At 45.0% G+C, this 21,682-nt stretch overlaps 8 non-coding genes across 8 annotated transcripts; 4 read left to right on the forward strand and 4 right to left on the reverse strand.

Annotated features, from left to right (window-relative positions):
- Window positions 1-3,387: 3,387 nt before the first annotated feature.
- On the reverse strand, window positions 3,388-3,469 carry trnas-uga (transfer RNA serine (anticodon UGA)). Its single transcript has one exon. It is a non-coding gene; the product is annotated as a tRNA-Ser (tRNA).
- Window positions 3,470-4,812: 1,343 nt separating this feature from the next.
- On the reverse strand, window positions 4,813-4,894 carry trnas-gcu (transfer RNA serine (anticodon GCU)). The gene has a single exon. It is a non-coding gene; the product is annotated as a tRNA-Ser (tRNA).
- A 1,624-nt stretch (window positions 4,895-6,518) lies between these two features.
- trnar-acg (transfer RNA arginine (anticodon ACG)) lies at window positions 6,519-6,591 on the forward strand. The gene has a single exon. It is a non-coding gene; the product is annotated as a tRNA-Arg (tRNA).
- A 4,065-nt stretch (window positions 6,592-10,656) lies between these two features.
- On the forward strand, window positions 10,657-10,729 carry trnar-ccu (transfer RNA arginine (anticodon CCU)). Its single transcript has one exon. It is a non-coding gene; the product is annotated as a tRNA-Arg (tRNA).
- Window positions 10,730-14,107: 3,378 nt separating this feature from the next.
- trnar-ccu (transfer RNA arginine (anticodon CCU)) lies at window positions 14,108-14,180 on the forward strand. Its single transcript has one exon. It is a non-coding gene; the product is annotated as a tRNA-Arg (tRNA).
- A 3,512-nt stretch (window positions 14,181-17,692) lies between these two features.
- Window positions 17,693-17,766, reverse strand: trnan-guu (transfer RNA asparagine (anticodon GUU)). Its single transcript has one exon. It is a non-coding gene; the product is annotated as a tRNA-Asn (tRNA).
- Window positions 17,767-18,959: 1,193 nt separating this feature from the next.
- Window positions 18,960-19,032, forward strand: trnar-ucg (transfer RNA arginine (anticodon UCG)). Its single transcript has one exon. It is a non-coding gene; the product is annotated as a tRNA-Arg (tRNA).
- Window positions 19,033-20,584: 1,552 nt separating this feature from the next.
- trnas-uga (transfer RNA serine (anticodon UGA)) lies at window positions 20,585-20,666 on the reverse strand. Its single transcript has one exon. It is a non-coding gene; the product is annotated as a tRNA-Ser (tRNA).
- Between the last annotated feature and the right edge of the window lie 1,016 nt (window positions 20,667-21,682).

The raw sequence follows: 21,682 nt of genomic DNA on the forward strand, positions 1-21,682 counted from the left end.
CTGCGGTGTTTTTAATCCCTATTGCTCAATGCACGGTGAAAGCATTCCATACATGTGTCTGACAATGAGGAATGGGCCCCTGAGACAGTCATTTGCCTGTTTCACAAATGATCGTATTTTACTAGAGATTCTGCTTGGGATTCAGATGTGCATTCGGACAGCAATCCCTTTCAAGAAATGATACGTTCTGGATGAGGTCAAAGGTGCTGGAACACTGTATCTAGGATGTGTTTGCAGAGACTGTGTGTCTCCTGCTTCAACGCAGTGATAAACAGATGTGCTCCTTTAATTTATTGGTACATGCCCAGGGCAGTAAGCAGTCTGAGGATTTATTTCCAGATGGCATAGAGCAGTGAAGCAGTGAAGTAGTGCAAAACACTGGATCATTATATTATTAGAATCTATTCTACTTAAATTATTACATTATACTCAATTTGAGTTCATTTTAAAAAGTAAAAGGTAATGAAAGGAATGCATTTTCATAAGAAAGATAATACCGATATGCATGTGATAATCTTCCTTATATCATGTAGTGCGTCATTTGGACACTTTGTGGGCTTGAAATACAAAGAAAATCATGTTCTATGGTACAAGATAAATACAAAACTTAAGCTTTTATTTTAATTAGATTTGTTTCTAAAGCATAAGCAATCATTTATTACATTAATATATGTGAAAATAACATTTTAGCATCATATGTTTAGTATATTTAGTCCCTAATGCCGAAAGAAATGATCATTTGTTTAACATGCACGGGTCTGTCTCAAAGGATGCAGTACTCCTGAAGGGTCTCAAACCCTACATTTCGGATGCCTAGCTGTATCCCTCACCTGTGGCACCTCAGAATGACTTCTAACCTTACCTGTGGTGTATTCAGTCCCTATTGCTCAATGCACGGTGTACATACTGCATACATGTGTCTTGAGAATGAGGAATGGGCCCCTGAGACAGTCATTTGCCTGTTTCACAAACAGGGACCTGGACCTAGACCTGGCCCGTACAGGGCTCAAACCCGCGACCTTGGCGTTATTAGCACCACGCTCTAACCAACTGAGCTAACCAGCCTCACGACAGTGCTCCTCTCTGTGCTGCAAAAAATCAAACTCAGGGAATTTCTTTTGTCCTCCTTTGAATAGAAAGCCGTGTAATCAGTGTACGGGCTTTCTCGTGCAGTTTCATGGTTCTTGTAACCCAAATCCTACACTGGCCTGAAGTGCCCCCCCATTTCACAGCATTTTTCAGCTGATTTAAAATGTACCTAAAGGAGAAGCATTATTGAAGACCATCAATTACCAAGAGCTTTTGTCAAAGGTTTTGGTGGTCATTTTGAATGACCACAGAGCGCTGTGACCTCGGTTTTACATCTCATCCAAAAGACAGCGCCCTTTTACAACACAGCATCTCCGTCACTATACTGGGGCATTGGGACCCGCACAGACCTCAGGGTGAGCGCCCCCCCGCCGGCACCATTAACACCGCTTCCAGCTGGAAGCTTTGTTTTTCCCTGTAGCTCATCCTCATCCAGGTACTGACCTGGCTCACACCTGCTTAGCTTCAGTGGGTTTTCAGTTGCGAGTTGCAAGGGGATGCAAGTGATGGAGCCGCTCGCTGCAAAAGCCACTGCATTGGCCGGGAATCGAACCCGAGCCTCCCGCGTGGCAGGTGAGAATTCTACCACTGAACCACCAATGCTCAGTGCCTGGGCCTTCAAAAAAGACGCTTTTTTGGTGCTCTGTGCAAAACGCGTCGACATCTGCTTCCAGCTGCAAAATGCCATTTGCGGACGCTGAAGAACTTATTTCTAAGGCAGCGGGTACAAGCGATTGGGCGTTTTAAAACCACCAGGAACAGCAAAGAGGCGCGCTTCTTTGCTTGTGCCGAAACACACCGACTGAAAGCGGACAACGTAGTCGGCAGGATTGGAACCTGTGCGGGGAGACCCCAATGGATTTCTAGTCCATTGCCTTAACCACTCAGCCACGACTACAGCAAGCCCCACTGCCGCTGCGTTCTTGCTACAATCTTACCTGGATCGCGAGGCGCCGGCGGAAGCCTATTTCAAAGTCGTTCTCCGTTTCAAAAAAACATTTCCAAAATACAAGCCTTGCAGACAGACACGCCTCAGAGGACTTAAGGGTGGCTTCATGTCGGAATGATAAAGTCTCCCCGTCCGGACATGAAAATGCCACTTTGTTACACACAAAAAAAGAATCAACAACAGAGAAATGCCCACAAGCATTTGAAAAGCCGCACCACGTCGCACTTGAAATAGCTCTTACATTAGTGGTAGACACAGGAATCGCCTTTTTATTTACGCTCTTACCAACGCGATGGAAAGCAAAACAAAGCAAAGCAGAGCAAAACAAAACGAACAAACGAAAACCCTCACGTCCTGCACTTGCATATAACCCCGTTACGTGCCCAAGCGGTATTGTACGTCATCCTAGCACTGCACCCCGGGTCGTACGGTATATGGGAACGAGCACACGCCACGAATCGTCTCGAATCACTCCCTACAGCTGTAAGGCGCCTTGAAGCGTGCACCCCCAACATTCTTCTTTGCGCATCTGTGAAAGGTAAACTCTTGAGCAAACTCTGAACCAGCTCTAAGGAAACTAATCCGATTAGACGTTACTTTGACTCATCTTCTTACGCTCAGTGCCGGATTGCTCAAACTCCAGCTAGGGTTAGGGTTAGCATTCCCACGCTACTTAGACACTTTGTTTACGCTCAGTGCTGGATTTTGGGAACTTCAGGACGAGTGGGAATTTTCTCCTATCTGTCCATTCTGTTTTGTTTTGGAGACTCTTGGCTGCCTATGTTGTTCAGTGCACCGTGAAGGAAACATTTTCCAAAACTGTGTCAGCTCAAAAGTTGTAAGAAAACCTCTCCAGGTGCTTTAACTCTCTTCATTTTTGTCATTTAATGTGACACTCGATGTATAACTGGAGCCTCACATATGCAAATGGTGAGGCTCCAGTTCGACACCCAGTTCCACACCACTTTACAGTATATGACAAAAGCATGGCAGACTGTGCCGGACCAGCTGGTAACTTCCGCTTATTTTGACCATATTAAACATTGGAAATCTTCCCACTTGCATTTGTGACACTTGATTTTGGCTCCACCTAAGACACTCTTAAATCTTCAAACACTTTTCTCTTCTCCCGCAACACACTTGTCTGTCGGCACTATGTGGCAGCGTTGCATGACAACCCATCTCACCACGGAAAGGAACCTAACAGCTTTGGTAAGAGAGTAGAATTACCTGAAGAACTGCTTTCCATGGAAGCAGGACCAAGCGATGTAGCATTTTTATAGTACCAGGAAAGGAGAAGCGGCACTTCGCCTTTGCCGCACAGGCACAAGGTGACGTGCGGCAGACGCCGTAGTCGGCAGGATTCGAACCTGAGCGGGGAGTCCCCAATGGATTTCAAATCCATCGCCTTAACTACTCGGCCACGACTACAGCGAGCTCGCCGCCGCTGCATTCCTCCTATAATCTAACACGGAGTGCGAGGTGGCTGCGGAAACCTTTTTAAAGTCGCTCTCTGTTAAAAAAAAAACCTTTCACAAGATACATGCCGGCAGACAGACACGCCTCAGAGGGTTTAAGGCTGGCTTCACGTTCAAATGATAAAGTCTCCCCGTCCGGATGTCAAAATGCAACTTTGGCAGACAGAAAAAACATCAACAAACCACAAATGTGGACAAGGATTTTACAAGCTGCACCACACTGCACTTTCAAAAGCATTTACATTCGTGTTAGACGCAGGAATTGTCTTTGTTTTGCGCGCTTACGAACGCCATAGAAAACGAAACAAAACAAAAGCCCTCAGCTCCTGTACTTGATTATAACGCCGTTACGTGTCGAAGCAGGATTTTACGTCATCTTACCACTGCAACATGGGGAATAGAGGGAAATGAACACACGCTACGAATCGTCTCAATCACTCCCTAGAGTCGTAAGGCACATTGAAGGGTGCACCCCCATCATTAATCGTTGGGCCTCTGTAAAAGGAAAGCTGTTGAGCAGTCTTTGAAACAGCTCGGATGAAACACTTGATTGCTTCCATGTGCATCTGGAGCCCACTTCTTATTTTCACTTCACGCCACCCAAAGCATTTCTAAAACAGGAGATTCGCGTTTGGGAATGCGCCCTGCCCTACAAATAAAACAGGTCTACGGGTCTGAAACCTGCTCCACGGAAAACAGTTCTGTTGCGCTTTTGATCAAAGGGAGATTCTCTGTTCTTACTTTTTGATTACATAACACCCAAAGGGGCTTCTTTGGAGCTGGATTCCAACCAGCATCCTAAAGTTTCTTGGCGGTATCCTTTACAGTCCTCTGTTCGGTCGACAAGGAACAGTAGGGGGCAGCTTTCCTCACACATACAGTGCAATGTACTGTAGTGTTCCCCTTCATTGAATTCGCAGTTCTGCATCAGACCTCTAACTCGTTTCCTTAGCTTGGATTTAAGCCACGAAGCAGGCTTCTACTGTATAAACGTCTAGAGGAATCACAAACTATTTGAAAGGCCATCATCCCAGGGGGAACTGACAAAGTCTATCCCTAAACACCTAGCGCAGTCTCTCGAGAGACTGTCAAAAATCGCTTTCTCCGTTTGTGCTGCAAGTAAGTGAAAACGCGGTCTCAACCCAGAGCCACTTGGCAGCAGCGGCACGTAAATACTGTTACTACCACTGCTCGATACCAACGTTAGCCTACTATACCATGTTCAGCCACCGCTAGAAAATGTAAGGCTCTAGTACTGGAGCAAACAAAAGGAGAGCCAACGTCAAATGTAGAGAGCGACGAGGATGGGATTCGAACCCATGCGTGCAGAGCACAATGGATTAGCAGTCCATCGCCTTAACCACTCGGCCACCTCGTAGATGAAACTGGGCTGTCCAGACATGGGTTGGCGCGCTCCAGATGATCTTTTTCTTTTTTTTCCCTCGTACTCAAGGGTCCTTTTCCTGTTCCACATGCGATTTCAACATTTTCCTTGGGAGATGTCAAGCCAGCAAGCCACTGCTGTGGTTCAGTGGCCATTGTGGAGTTCAGTGGCCCTGTTGTACACAGAAAGCACATTGAGCTCCTTGGACATGAAAAGTTCCAGATAAAAGCCATTTGTCATCCTTTCTCTTGGTGTCGATGTTGCTATTGTATGTAAAGGTGGCAACTTGCTCAGCGAGCAGGCGGAGCACACACCGAATGCAGATGTGTCTGAGTGGTGTGTCCAAGTGGCTGCAAAAGGACAACACTACCGGGGCGCCGTTGCTTAGTTGGTTAAAGCGCTTGTCTCTTAAACAGGAGATCCTGAGTCCGAATCCCAGTGGTGCCTTCTTTGTTCTGTCTTCTCGAACAGAACTGGTCCTTACAGACAACCGCCTACGGCTAGACTTAATTAAATGCAAGTATTCATTTCCTGTCTTTAACGCGACTTGTTTTTCTTAAAATGGATGGAACTTGCAAAACATGAAATACAAACATTGCTAATCAGCGCTAGCGGCTGGCAAAAAAAAAGAAGTCAGCAATGTTTTTTTTCTTTAACCTTAACCCTGCTAATGGAGAAGAGTTAAACGACCGAGTCTATGCAGCTTAAACGGTGCTCATGTCGGGTTCTTAGCTGAAAGGGTGGTAAATCACGCTCACCCCAGTCCTTAATCTTTTAAAAGGATACAATATTGAACCTAGTCGCCACATCACATACATCCTGTTCAACGATAAAAAAGTGACATCTATCCTCGATCCAGAGTAAATCCCACGATGAGGGCATATTTTTTTCCACTTTACCATGAGTCGGGCTCAGCTGCACAGAGGCGAGAGCAGAGCAATGAGGTCACAGGGACAGGGGAGTCACACGCTGGCGGTTTGAACACGCGGAAGATCACTGAGGGATCCACAGTATATGGACCCTCCGTGCGCCATCAGTCCACACTCCGGACTCTGAATCCTGCCATCCGAGTTAAGATCTCGGCGGAACCTGAGGCACAGTTCCTTCTTAAAACGTAATCTGGTGAGCATTTCTAGAATCGTACTTGTATAGATGCAGCCTTTAATGTGTTGCTGGGTTAAAATTGATGACTTCTTGAACTTCAGTAGGCAACTGCCCTCTTGATTTCGGATTTAATTTCTTTATTACAGGGGCGCTTTTATGAAGACAGAGTCATGTTCAGGTACTTTGCTTGATGGAGGAAGCATATTTCGGACTCTGTGATCTGCTCACCTGGAAAGGTCTGCTGTACTACTACAAGAGAGAAGTAGAGTCTGGAAGAATGGACAATTTTATGATGCTTTGGAAGATAATGTTTTTTTTTTCTTTGAAATCGAAATGAATCAGAATATCAGTGCAAAAGACAAACTCTTGGTTTGGTTTAAAGAGATATGGTTTTAAAACAGACAAAATGTAGAAAACAGGTGTTTCTCACTTTTGGAAAAGAATGGACCGGGGGTAATATTTTACTAGGTGCAGTGCTCATCTCACTGGGTTACAGTCCTGCAGTGTCACACCAGGGCCAGTGGCGCAATGGATAACGCGTCTGACTACGGATCAGGAGATTGCAGGTTCGACTCCTGCCTGGCTCGGGTCGTTTTTAAACACATCGGGCTACTCCCTAAGTAGTCTGTGCTACTTACTGCATTGTAATCGTACCCAGTAAGATATTTCCTTCATGTAAATGAACTGCACCTGACAGCTTTAGAAAAACACCTGGGCTCAGTACGGTGCTGAGAGCTTAGCGTTGCTGTTCTAATTAGCACGCACTGCATCGGCTATGAGCCCGAACCTTTCAATTATTCCGATCAGTAAGTCAACACGTAGTCCACATGAACGGTAGAAATATTCTCTTGTCTGTCTCTTGTTTGTATAGAACTGAATGTCCCTGACAATGTACTGTTAGTTTTAATTGAAGAACGGCATTTGTGTTCAAATATACCAGACAAGTTTATGTAACTGCTCATGCGACACTCAGTTGTAATTAGTCAAGAAAAAAAAGTCGAACAACAGCTGCGGGTTTGATTCTGAACGTATGAGATTGCAGCGCCTTTTACTTCCATTGACAAATGATAGAGATTCGAAGAGAGATCCTTCAGACCAGCAAGCAAACCCACGGCTTTTTCGGTTTTCTATCTAGGCAACGTTGGTGTCTGCAATAGCATACATGAAAGCGTGATGCGATTTCTGTGGCTACATTTGTTGCACGTCATGCACAGTAAGAGTGTTTCTAACACCAAATAAAAAGTCAACAATTAGCGATCACGCCTTCTCCTCAGTTAACCCACTGAAACCCTTGCTGTTAACAGTTCTTTACTGCGTGCTTTACCAGCACCTACATATCGTGTCGGTTCTTTCAGCTTTATTCATTAGGTTTTCAAAGGCATAAGTAGAGCACCAGAGGTGCGAACGCAAAATGTGTAGTTATCTGAAGAATTGATTTCCATGGCAGCGGGTCCAAGCGATTTCGCGTTGTTATAGTACCAGGAAAGGAAAAGCGGCACTTCGCCTCTGCCGCGCAGGCACAAGGCGACGTGCGGCAGACGCCGGAGTCGGCAGGTTTCGCACCTGCGCGGGGAAGCCCCAACGCATTTCGAGCCCATCGCCTTAACCACTCGAGCACGACAAATGCGAGCTCGCCGCCGCCGCATTCCTCCTATAATCAAACACGGACTGCGATTTGGCTGCGGAAACCTTTTTAAAGTTGCTCTCCGTTAAAAAAAAATACCTTTCACAAGATTCGTGCCGGCAGACAGACACGCCTCAGAGGGTTTAAGGCTGGCTTCACGTTCAAATGATAAAGTCCCCCAGTCCGGATGTCAAAATGCAACTTTGGCAGACAGAAAAAACATCAACAAACCAAAAATGTGGACAAGGATTTTACAAGCTGCACCACACTGCACTTTCAAAAGCATTTACATTCGTGTTAGACGCAGGAATTGCCTTTGATTTGCGCGCTTACGAACGCCATGGAAAACGAAACAAAACTAAAGCCCTCAGCTCCTGCACTTGATTATAATGCCGTTACGTGTCGAAGCAGGAATTTACGTCATCCTACCACTGCAACACGGGGAATAGAGGGAAATGAGCACAAGCTACGAATTGTCTCTAATCAGTCCCTACAGTTGTAAGACGCCTGGAAGCGTGCACCCCCATCATTAATCTTTGCGCATCTGTGCAAGGTAAACTCTGGAGCAGTCTCTGAAACGGCTCAAAGGAAACACGTGATTGATTCCATATGCATCTGGGGTTCATTTCTTATTTACATTTAATTCAAGGGAAAGGCTTGGGTCAGTTTCAGACGGCCTCCAACAGCGAGATTCAAGCGCCCCACCTTCAGCCCAATCTGCGCCGCCAGAACGACAACGGCTCCTCTGGTCTTTGGGGTGCGGTTGTGACCCCGTAACCTAAAGTGTTGGTGGCAGACAAATGGAGACTAACAGGTGATGTCCTAGGACATGACTACATTGTGACACTCGGTGGGGATGGTGACCATTGCTTGGAAAAGAGTGCGAGAGTGCATTTTGAGCGTACAAATGTCCTTTTGATTTGCAAAGCTACAACCCCACCTTACTCAGTGAGCGTCTCTTCTTTTCTCTCACATACAGTTGGGAGAAAAACTTTTGTAAACAGCCCTTCGGAATGATGTGGATTTCTGCATGAATGGCTCCTAACATGTGATCTTATCTTTATCTAAGTCATAATAATTAATAAAGAGAGTCTGATTTAACAAACAACACACGCCCAACATTTGACATTGCTGTTTCTTTATTGACCAAATGGTTTAAACAATCAAGGTCATTGATGGAAAAAGTACGTGAACCCTTATATTAAGGAGCTAGTGGAACCTCCTTTATGACAAAAACCTCAATCCCCACTTTCTGTAGCGGCTGGTCAGACCTGAGCAGCGGTTAGGAGGTATTTTGGCCTATTCCTCTATGCAAAACTGTTTCAGTTCATGTATATTTTTGGGATGTCTTGCGCTGAACGGCCTGCTTCAGATCACGCCACAGCACTTCAATGGGATTGGGGTCAGGACTCTTACTTGGCCATCCCAAAATACGGAATTTCTTCTGTTTCAGCCACTCTGTTGTTGATGTACTCCTTTGTTTTTGTCATGCTGCATGACCCAGCCTCTTTCGAGTTTTAGATCACAGGCAGACACCCTGACATTCTGCTGTAGAATTTCCTGATACATCTTGGAATTCATCGGTCCCTCGATGATTGCAAGCCGTACAGCCTCCGCCATGTTTCCCAGGTGGGATGAGGTTTTGGAGTTGGTATGCAGTGTTTTGTTATCTCCAAACATAACGCTGTGCACATTTACCAACAAGTTCAACTTTTGTCATGTCTGTCCACAGAACATTGTTCCAGGAGTTGCTGTGGAACATCCATGTGGTCTTTAGCAAACTTGAGAGGGGCAGTGGTGGTTTTTTTTGGGGGGAGAGCAGTGGTTTCCTCCGTGGTGACCTCGCATGATCACCGCTCCTGTTCAGATTTCTTCTTATGGTGGACTCATGGACACAGACGTAAGACAAAGTCAACCACCTGTTCGCTAGATCCCATCCCCACTCAGCTAGTCAAAGATTCCCTCGAAGGACTGGCAGGACCTATAATTAGTATGATGAATGCATCGCTTGCGCGTCCAAGCCGTATTTGACTTCATCCTACCATTGCAACACGGGGCGTATATGGAAACGAACACACGCTACGAATTGTCTCTAATCAGTCCCTACAGTTGTAAGGCGCCTGGAAGCGTGCACCCCCATCATTAATCTTTGCGCATCTGTGCAAGGTAAACTCTGGAGCAGTCTTTGAAACGGCTCAAAGGAAACACGTGATTGATTCCATGTGCATCTGGGGTTCATTTATTTATTTACATTTAATTCAAGGGAAAGGCTTGGGTCAGTTTCAGACGGCCTCCAACAGCGAGATTCAAGCGCCCCACCTTCAGCCCAATCTGCGCCGCCAGAACGACAACGGCTCCTCTGCTCTCCGGGGTGCGGTTGTGACCCCGTAACCTAAAGTGTTGGTGGCAGACAAATGGAGACTAACAGGTGACATCCTAGGACATGACTACGTTGTGACACTCGGTGGGGATGGTGACCATTGCTTGGAAAAGAGTGCGAGGCCCCTTTAGAAAAACATTTTGTTAACAGGCATTCTGCCTCAGCCTAAACACCTATAGCTTGCAAAGCGCATGCTATTAGACAGGCACCTCTGCAAGACCTTAAGAGTCTCTTAAACTAGTGATAGTAAGGTGTTCCCAATGGGCGATGTTCGGCTTTCAAATCATCTCTCCGTGGAAGCGCCGAGATGCAACTGTTTAAGGCTTAGAAGCAGCTGACTGTTTCACTACCTAGCTGATCACTGTTAGTCAGGGAGCTCAGAGGTGAAAAGCCTGTCTGAGAGACAATTCGCCGTCGATCAGTTCAATATGTTCCGTACCAGCTCGGCGCACCTGAGATCATCTTGGTAGCCGTGTAGCTCAGATGAGTGAGAGCGTGTGTGTGTGTATCACCGTGATTGGATGCCGGTCCTTCTCAGGTCACAGTAAACCTTCTGCTGCCTAACTTCCCTAATTTTGGGGATCCATTTGAAAAAGCAAAGGAAAAAAAAACTGGCTCTTCATCAGCGTGATCAACCCCACTCAGTGTGCCCCAGTGGCCTAATGGATAAGGCACTGGCTTCCTAAGCCAGGGATTGTGGGTTTGAGTCCCATCTGGGGTGCTCCTGTCCCTTTTTGAGTGTACAAATGTCCTTGTGATTTGTGAAGCTGCAACCCCACCTTACTCAGTGAGCGTCTCTGCTTTTCTCTCAGTTGGGAGAAAAACTTTTGTAAACAGCCCTTCGGAATGATGTGGATTTCTGCATGAATGGCTCCTAACATGTGATCTTATCTTTATCTAAGTCATAATAATTAATAAAGAGAGTCTGATTTCACAAACAACACACGCCCAACATTTGACATTGCTGTTTCTTTATTGACCAAATGGTTTAAACAATCAAGGTCATTGATGGAAAAAGTACGTGAACCCTTATATTAAGGAGCTAGTGGAACCTCCTTTATTGACAAAAACCTCAACATCCAACAAACCTCAGCATCCGCCATGCTTCCCAGGTGGGATGAGGTTTTGGAGTTGGTATGCAGAGTTTTGTTATCTCCAAACATAATGCTGTGCACATTTACCAACAAGTTCAACTTTTGTCACGTCTGTCCACAGAACATTGTTCCAGGAGTTGCTGTGGAACATCCATGTGGTCTTTAGCAAACTTGAGAGGGGCAGTGGTGTTTTTTTTGGGGGGGAGAGCAGTAGTTTCCTCCGTGGTGACCTCGCATGATCACCACTCCTGTTCAGATTTCTTCTTATGGTGGACTCATGAGCACAGACGTAAGACAAAGTCAACCACCTGTTCGCTAGATCCCATCCCCACTCAGCTAGTCAAAGATTCCCCTGAAGGACTGGCAGGACCTATAATTAGTATGATGAATGCATCGCTTGCGTCAGGCGTTGTACCTGATCAATTTAAGGTAGCGGTTGTTAGACCGCTCCTTAAGAAGTCAAATTTGGATCCACAAGTTCTTAACAACTACAGGCCTGTCTCAAAGGTCCCATTTCAATCTAAAAGTTTTGAGAGAATAGTTGTTGCCCAATGTCAATCGTATCTGGATTCAAATAATATACTTGAGAAATTTCAGTCTGCTTTCTGAAACTGCATTAACGAGAGTCGTAAATGATATTCTCTTAGCTACTGATGTGGGGAATGCAACAGTGCTTGTGCTTCTAGATCTTAGAGCTGCCTTTGACACGGTTGACCTCTCTGTTTTGTTACACAGGCTTGAGTTTGAGGTTGGCTTATCTGGAACCGTCCTTCAGTGGTTTACTTCACATTTTACTCATCGTTTTCATTATGTTCAAATATCTAATAATTGTACTGCTTCATCAACGTCACCAGTTCAATTTGGGGTACCAGACGGATCAGTGCCGGGGCCAATATTGCTCTCTCTCTCTACATTCTGCTGCTAGGTAGGATAATACGAAAAAATAATATGAACTTTCATTCATATGCTGATGACACTCAAATAAACATTTTGTTCACACCAAACGACAACTTTTCTATTATCACTTTAGTTAAATGCATTAATGAAGGAAAGACTTGGATGTGTGAAAACTTTTTGTTACTCAACTCTGAGAAAACTGAGGATCTGTTGATCGGAGGCAACAATACTGATAGGACTACTATAACTTCAGCACTTAACTCAGAGGATTTAAACATTTGCCTCAAAGAGACAGCACGTAACCTAAGTGGCATATTAGACACAAGGCTCTTAACAACTTGCATTGTTAAGTGCCTTGAGACAACCTTGTTGTGAAAGGTGCTATATAGAAATACATTGATTTGAACTGAATTGACAATGTAAAATGTTGTGTGTGTTGTTTGTTAAACAAGACTGTCTTTATTTATTATTATGCGTCAGATGAAGATCAGATCACATTTTAAGAGCCAATCATGTAGAAATCCAGATCATTCGCGTTTTAAAAGTTGCGGGAAAAGCGAAACAGGTGCTTTTCCTTTGTTGCGCAGACACACGACGACACCGTAGGCGGCAGGACTTGAAGCTTCGCAGGGAGACCCCGATGGCTTTCTAGTCCATCGCCCTAACCACTCGGCCACCGCCGCCGCCACTGCCTTTTTGATGCAGTCTAACATAGAGTGCCGGGCAGCGGCGGAAACCTTTTTCAAAGTCGCTTTCCGTTTAACAACAACAAAAAAAACTTTCACAAAATGCATGCTAGCAGACAAATGCGCCTCAGAGGACTTAAGGCTGGCTTCAAGTTGGAATGATAAAGTCTCCCCGTCCGGTCAGGAAAAGGGAACTTTGTTAGACAGAAAGAAGGAAGTAACAATAACGGAGAATTGTGTGCAAGGATTTTAGAAGCTGCGCAGCCCTGCAGTTTCAATAGCCCTTTTATTCGTGTTAGATGCTGGAATTGCCTTTTTTTGACGCTCTTACGAATGCGATGTCAACGAAAACAGAACAAAGCACAAAAAACCCTCAAGTCCTGCAGTTGGATAGAATGCCGTTACGCGTCCAAGCCGTATTTGACTTCATCCTACCATTGCAACACGGGGCGTATATGGAAACGAACACACGCTACGAATTGTCTCTAATCAGTCCCTACAGTTGTAAGGCGCCTGGAAGCGTGCACCCCCATCATTAATCTTTGCGCATCTGTGCAAGGTAAACTCTGGAGCAGTCTTTGAAACGGCTCAAAGGAAACACGTGATTGATTCCATGTGCATCTGGGGTTCATTTATTTATTTACATTTAATTCAAGGGAAAGGCTTGGGTCAGTTTCAGACGGCCTCCAACAGCGAGATTCAAGCGCCCCACCTTCAGCCCAATCTGCGCCGCCAGAACGCCAACGGCTCCTCTGCTCTCCGGGGTGCGGTTGTGACCCCTTAACCTAAAGTGTTGGTGGCAGACAAATGGAGACTAACAGGTGATGTCCTAGGACATGACTACATTGTGACACTCGGTGGGGATGGTGACCATTGCTTGGAAAAGAGTGCGAGGCCCCTTTAGAAAAACATTTTGTTAACAGGCATTCTGCCTCAGCCTAAACACCTATAGCTTGCAAAGCGCATGCTATTAGACAGGCACCTCTGCAAGACCTTAAAAGTCTCTTAAACTAGTGATAGTAAGGTGTTCCCAATGGGCGATGTTTGGCTTTCAAATCATCTCTCTGTGGAAGCGCCGAGATGCAGCTGTTTAAGGCTTAGAAGCAGCTGACTGTTTCACTACCTAGCTGATTACTGTCAGTCAGGGAGCTCAGAGGTGAAAAGCCTGTCTGAGAGACAATTCGCCGTCGATCAGTTCAATATGTTCCGTACCAGCTCGGCGCACCTGAGATCATCTTGGTAGCCGTGTAGCTCAGATGAGTGAGAGCGTGTGTGTGTGTACCACCGTGATTGGATGCCGGTCCTTCTCAGGTCACAGTAAACCTTCTGCTGCCTAACTTTCCTAATTTTGGGGATCCCTTTGAAAAAGCAAAGGAAAAAAAAAACTGGCTCTTCATCAGCGTGATCGACCCAACCCAGTGTGCCCCAGTGGCCTAATGGATAAGGCACTGGCCTCCTAAGCCAGGGATTGTGGGTTCGAGTCCCATCTGGGGTGCTACTGTCCCTTTTTGAGCGTACAAATGTCCTTTTGATTTGCAAAGCTGCAACCCCACCTTACTCAGTGAGCGTCTCTGCTTTTCTCTCACATACAGTTGGGAGATGTCTTGCACTGAACGGCCTGCTTCAGATCACGCCACAGCACTTCAATGGGATTGGGGTCAGGACTCTTACTCGGCCATCCCAAAATACGGAATTTCTATTGTTTCAGCCACTCTGTTGTTGATGTACTCCTTTGTTTTTGTCATGCTGCATGACCCAGCGTCTTTCGAGTTTTAGATCACAGGCAGACACCCTGACATTCTGCTGTAGAATTTCCTGATACATCTTGGAATTCATCGGTCCCTCGATGATTGCAAGCCGTACAGCCTCCGCTATGCTTCCCAGGTGGGATGAGGTTTTGGAGTTGGTATGCAGTGTTTTGTTATCTCCAAACATAACGTTGTGCACATTTACCAACATGTTCAACTTTTGTCACTGTCCACAGAACATTGTTCCAGGAGTTGCTGTGGAACATCCATGTGGTCTTTAGCAAACTTGAGAGGGGCAGTGGTGGTTTTTTTTGGGGGGAGAGCAGTGGTTTCCTCCATGGTGACCTCGCATGATCACCACTCCTGTTCAGATTTCTTCTTATGGTGGACTCATAAACACAGACGTAAGACAAAGTCAACCACCTGTTCGCTAGATCCCATCCCCACTCAGCTAGTCAAAGATTCCCTCGAAGGACTGGCAGGACCTATAATTAGTATGATGAATGCATCGCTTGCGTCAGGCGTTGTACCTGATCAATTTAAGGTAGCGGTTGTTAGACCGCTCCTTAAGAAGTCAAATTTGGATCAACAAGTTCTTAACAACTACAGGCCTGTCTCAAAGGTCCCATTTCAATCTAAAAGTCTTGGGAGAATAGTTGTTGCCCAACGTCAATCATATCTGGATTCAAATAATATACTTGAGAAATTTTAGTCTAGTTTCTGAAACTGCATTAACAAGAGTCGTAAATGATATTCTCTTAGCTACTGATGCAGGGAATGCAACAGTGCTTGTGCTTTGCTTCTAGATCTTAGAGCTGCCTTTGACACGGTTGACCTCTCTGTTTTGTTACACAGGCTTGAGTTTGAGGTTGGCTTATCTGGAACCGTCCTTCAGTGGTTTACTTCACATTTTACTCATCGTTTTCATTATGTTCAAATATCTAATAATTGTACTGCTTCATCAATGTCACCAGTTCAATTTGGGGTACCAGAAGATCAGTGCTGGGACCAATATTGCTCTCTCTCTCTACATGCTGCTGCTAGGTAGGATAATATGAAAAAATAATATGAACTTTCATTCATATGCTGATGACACTCAAATAAACATTTTGTTTACACCAAACGACAACTCTTCTATTATCAGTTTAGTTAAATGCATTAAGGAAGGAAATACTTGGATGTGTGAAAACTTTTTGTTACTCAACTCTGAGAAAAATGAGGATCTGTTGATCGGAGGCAACAATACTGATAGGACTACTATAACTTCAGCACTTAACTCAGAGGATTTAAACATCTGCCTCAAAGAGACAGCACGTTACCTAGGCGGCATATTAGACACAAGGCTCTTAACAACTTGCATTGTTAAGTGCCTTGGGACAACCTTGTTGTGAAAGGTGCTATATAGAAATACATTGATTTGAATTGAATTGACAATGTAAAATGTTGTGTGTGTTGTTTGTTAAACAAGACTGTCTTTATTTATCAAAAAATAAAAGGAATTTGCTAGGAATGCAAACGTTAGGTTGCGCTTCTTCATGCTGCATCGTCGGCATGAGTGGAGCTTTTTAAACGTCTGTACTTACTGTGCCCCATAAGAAATCGTTTGTCCCCATTCAAAAGAGATTGTGCGATGTCCTGCAGTGTTCGCAAAGCAAACCTTTGACAGTTTGAAAAGAGGAATTTATTCTGCTTCCTGTGCGTGCAGTAGTTACAAAGTTGAACGTCTTTACACGATCTGCTGCAGTTTTCAGTGGGCGGGCTTTGTCAGAGGGCTTGGAAAAACGCACTGTGTTTCGGCTCGGGAAACATCATGAGAAGTGTCCTGCATGTTTTCTGTGTATAGCTGTCTTTTAACGCATACAGAATTCATTCGAAATCATTGATTTCTCCAATTAACAAGGTTCCCTTAAAGGATGAGTCAAAGTAACGTCTAATCGGATTAGTTTCCTTAGAGCTGGTTCAGAGTTTGCTCAAGAGTTTACCTTTCACAGATGCGCAAAGAAAAATGTTGGGGGTGCACGCTTCAAGGTGCCTTACAGCTGTAGGGAGTGATTCGAGACGATTTGTGGCGTGTGCTCGTTCCCATATACCGTACGCCCCGGGGTGCAGTGCTAAGATGAAGTACAATACCGCTTGGGCACGTAACGGCGTTACACGCAAGTGCGGGACGTGAGGCTTTTCGTTTGTTCATTTTGTTTTGCTCTGCTTTGCTTTGTTTCGTGGTCAAGAGGCGTAAGGTAAGTCGTAATCCAGGGAGAACACTGGTGGCAAACAGTCCGAGGTGAGAGGCGAGGTCCAAAGTCGAAAAGGCAGAAGGGGAGTCCAATATCCAGAATAAACGAGGTAATGGAAAAAACGCCAGGTAGAGCTCTCAAGGAGTAGACTCAATACCAGCGGGAAGCAAGTAAAGATGGTAAAAATAGCAATGCGTACCCCACGGTGGAGTGTGTGCAGGTGGGTTAACTCGTGCGGCGGCGTTTGTTAATAATCACCCTCTGCTGGTGCTGTTTAGATTGCTTAAGAGTTGGTCTTAACTGCCTGGCGGTCATGACAAGCTCCTCTTTAAGCTGTGGTTTAGTTTTGCATTCATGTGTTTCTAGAGCAGTTATTTATGGGGGTGGGTGGGTCCTTCACAGAGGCTCAGGACAAATCCCCTGCATGAAAGTCTACTGTGTGCGTTCAAACAGTCACAGGTCAAGAGCCAGGCAGGAGGACAATGGACAGATGAGCCAACGAACTAAAAATAAAAGAACAGATATGAAAAAGCCACCATCTTTTTCTTTTTGACATTTTCCGACTTTCATGCAAGCCAGGACAAAGTTGCTCGTAGCTACTTGTGGATTCAAATACTCTATCGAGTGCTTTGATGAGTTTTTGCAATTTGATTGTCGTCCTGTCAGCCTGTTTCTGTTTTTTTTTTTCAATCTAGGGATGGAAAGTATGAGGGAAATGATGGAGCAATCAATAACCGCTCCGGAAAAATGGCAGAAAGAAATGGTCCGTCACTAAGGACATTTGTGAAGCAGAGGAGTGACATCACCACAAAGGCGACACATTCTGCTGATGGTTTTGGTGAATAATGATTGAGGCGCGTTAAGAGAAAGGTAGCTGTGTCAGCATGCGTAGGCTGCAAACGATCAAGCAAAGGTTTACTCCATGCTGAAAAGAGAAGAAAAGAAGCACAACGTTTCGACTGTGGAGCCTTCTGCGCCATCTTCTTTAGCGGTGATGATGTTTACATTGGAAAAACGGAGACATGCGTCCCTGGGTGGGCTTGAACCACCAACCTTTCGGTTAACAGCCGAACGCGCTAACCGATTGCACCACAGAGACTGACGGCCGCTTGTGCTCCCTACATTTGCAGGTTTATGGTCAAAGAAAACAATCACTTGCGCTTCTTGCAGCCGGCAATCTTTTTCCACTGACAACCAAGAAATGGATTTCATCTTTCACAAGCTGTATGGATTTCTTCAAAAACAAGTTATTCCAGAAAGGAAATGAATTCCTGCATTAAACTGAACCAAGCTGTACATGTTTGTCTGAAATGATACATTCGGCACAACAAGACACGGAGAGAGGCACCGCTGGTATTCAGACCCAGGATCGCCTGCTTACTAGGCGGGCACTTTAAGCCACTAGGGAACAGCGCCAGCGGAGCACCGCGCTTTTACAGACACTTGGACACATCTGCGTTCGGTGTGCACTTAACCTGCTCTCTGAGCCCGTTGCCTCCGTCCCATTTAATAGCAGAACTGACGCCAAGAGAAATGATGAGAAATGGCATTTATCGGGCACTTTTCATGTCCAAGGAGCTCAATGCCCTTGACACCTCCCCAAGGCGACAGAGCTGTGCATTCTTTGGCGACACCATTTTTTCTTTTGTTTAATTTCTATACTTATTGATAGAATAAAAACGATATGTCATGTACTGTAAGGGAAATGTCTCTTTTCATGGGGAAAGCTAGCACCAGCAAATGTTGTGTTTAGAAGAAGTGATTTAACATGACACGTGACCTAATTTACCGGAGCAAAAGCTCACCCAGCAAGCCCTGCTTTACTTCTACAGGAGAGAAGTACTGTAGAGTCTGCAAGATGTTCAGCTGGGTAGCTACGTCAGCATGCCTCGGCTGCAAAGGAACAAGTACTAGGTTTATTGCATGCTGAAAAGAGAAGAACGGAAACACAGCGTTTCGACTGTGAGGTCTTCTCACACCTGAAGAAGCCTCACACCTGTAAAAGGCTCCATGGTTTTCTTTCTTCTCTTTTCAACATGGAATACACCTATTGTCTGCAAGATGTGACAATTTCATGGTGTTTTGGAAGAAAACCTTTTTTCTTTGAATTCAAAATCAATCGGAATTTCAGCACAACACATCAACACTTTTTCTGTTTTAAGGAGATGATATTTTAAACCTGACAAAAATAGTAGGAAACACAAGTTTCTTGCTGTGAAAATTTAGATGGGGAAGTGTACTACTAGTAGCAGTGTAGAGCTCTCTGTGGTGGAGTGCAAGCGCATGTTCTATGGGCCAGTGGCGTAATGGATAACGCGTCTGACTTCGGATCAGAAGATTGTAGGTTCGAGTCCTGCCTGGCTCGTGAGGCTTTTAAACCTCTCAGGTTCCTAGGTAACAGGTTGCCGTCATGTATATGAACTATAGAAAAGCATTTGCCACAACCCGTAAATTAGCACGCAAGTGCGGGCTGGTGAACACAGAACTGTATGGAGATCATCTCCAGCTCCGAGCTCAATTGCAATGAAAAAACATGCAGAACAGAACTGGAGAGCAGCTGAATTTGTGCTCAGTAGGGTGGGGAGGACTCAGCATTGCTATTGTTCTAATTGGCATGAACTGCAGGGGATCTGAATCAGAACATGTCAGTCAGTTTGATCATTGCGTCAATATGTAGGCCACGTTAATACAGAATTATTACTTTGTCTGTCTCGTCTTTGTATATAGCTGAATGTCCCTGACAATTTCATGTTAGTTTTTAAGAACGACATTGGTGCTAATATATACATATATAGCATATAAGGAACACGTAAAAGTTTAGTCCATGCTGAAAGGATAAGAAAACCGCCACAACGTTTCATCTTGGAATAAATCTTTACTTGTTGTTTTGCAGCCTACCCATTCTGACCTAACTCCTCCCTTGAAATTCCCTAACAGATAAGGGTACGTAACGGCTCATGCGATGCTCAGTTGCAATTTGTCCCAAAACAAACAAGAACAGCAGCTGAGGGTTTGAGTTTGAACATGCACTGTATTAAAGCAGCTTTTATTTCCATTGATAAATGCTAGATATTCCTACAGAGATTCTCCAGGTGAGTAAGCGATTCCTGTTTCTGTTTCTATTTCTGTTTCATATATACAGTATATATATATGTTACATGTGTCTCTGCAATAGTATAAATGTGTTATACACTATCAGGGGCTGCTTTTTTGTGCACCTCATCTACAACAAGGGTTTTTTTTTCATTTATGTTTGTGGACCTTCACCATTTGAGGAAGTGAGTTAGATAAGAAAGTTACAGGTATGGTGAGCAATGACTGACAAAGGCACGTACTGCGTATTCCTTACAGAAGTGTAAGCAATTTGTTCTAAAAAACACCGGCTAAAGTCCAACATCGTTAGCAATCTTATTACTTAAACAGAATTAACATCAATAAACTGTAAGGTGCTGGTACATGCGAGTAGATTTGATCTTCTATTAAACAAAAATGCAATTACAGCTCTAAAAAGGTCAACCTAGACTTCTGTAACAGATCTGTTCAGGTCATCGCTGTTTCTCTGACCTTGTGAGTCTTTGGAATTTTAAAAGTGTATTTTGCTTGCCTTTCATGTGGTCTGTGTACAAGTCACTGTGGCGTATGCGGTCCTACACAGCCTTGCTATAGACGTGACGAGCCTCCGCTATGTTGCAATGGAGAACAGGTTCAGTACGGAGCTGCCGAGAAAATTCAGCTGGAAAGCTCGTTGCAGAAAAGCATCGTTCTCTGTGTCCAGCGGCAAAGCGTCCATCGTGGGTGCTGAAGAATCGATTTCACAGGCTGTGGGTCCAGGCGATTTAGAGTGTTAAAGGTCCCAGCGAAAACAAAACGGCGCTGGTCCTTTTACACGCACGCACACAACCAAATGCAAAGGACGCCGTAGTCGGCAGGATTTGAACCTGCGCGGGGAGACCCCAACGGATTTCAAGTCCGTCACCTTAACCACTCGGCCACGACTACAGCAAGCGCCACGGCCGCTGCCTTCTTGCTACAATCGAACAGGGAGTGCGAGGCGGCGGCGGCAGCGGAGGCAACTTTTTTCAAGTTCGCTCTCCGTTTAAGAAACCTTTTACGCCATACGTGCAAGCACACACACACACACCTCAGAGGACTTAAGGGTGGCTTCAAGTTGGAATGATAAAGTCTCCCCGTTCAGACATGAAAACAGAACGTTCTTAGACAGAAAGCAATCAACAACAGAGACATCTGGACGACGATTTTAGTCACTGCACTTTGAATAGCATTTTTACTCCAGTTACAGGAGATGCACCAATGGCCCTTGACCTACGCTCTTACCAATGCCTTGAACATTCAAACAAAACAGCCCTCAAGTCCTGCGGTTTAATATAACGCTGTTACGTGTCGAGGCAGTATTTGACTCTGTCCTACCGTTGAGACACGGGGCGTATATGGAAATGAACACATGCTACGGATCGTCTCTAATCGGTCCCTACAGTTGGAAGGCTCCTTGAAGCGTGCACCCCCATCATTCATCTTTGCGCATCTGTGAAAGGTAGACTCTTGAGCAATGTTTGAGCCAGCTCTAAGGCAACTAGTGCTATTGGACAGACACCTCTGGAAGATCCTAAGAGTCTCTTAACACCACTTCCAGCAGCAAGCTTAATTGTTCGCTGGAGGTCTCCCACCCAGGTACTGACCAGGCAAAGAATCACCAGTACATTGAATGAGGAAGTTAATCCTGAAATCCAATTACATATCTCAAGGTAAGACAAATCCATAAGAACATGTCTTAGTATTACTTCGTTTACATTAGTATGGCACTGAGTTGGAGCTCCTCTTTAAGCTGTGGTTTAGTTTTGCATTCATGTGTTTCTAGAGCAGTTATTTATGGGGGTGGGTGGGTCTTCCACAGAGGCTCAGGACAAATCCCCCGCCTGAAAGTCTAATGTGTGCGTTCAGACAGTCACAGGTCAAGAGCCAGGCAGGAGGACAATGGACAGAAGAGCCAACGAACT

The sequence above is a fragment of the Lepisosteus oculatus genome, unplaced genomic scaffold (assembly GCF_040954835.1).
Source record: "Lepisosteus oculatus isolate fLepOcu1 unplaced genomic scaffold, fLepOcu1.hap2 HAP2_SCAFFOLD_48, whole genome shotgun sequence".
NCBI classification, from domain to species: Eukaryota; Metazoa; Chordata; class Actinopteri; order Semionotiformes; family Lepisosteidae; genus Lepisosteus; species Lepisosteus oculatus.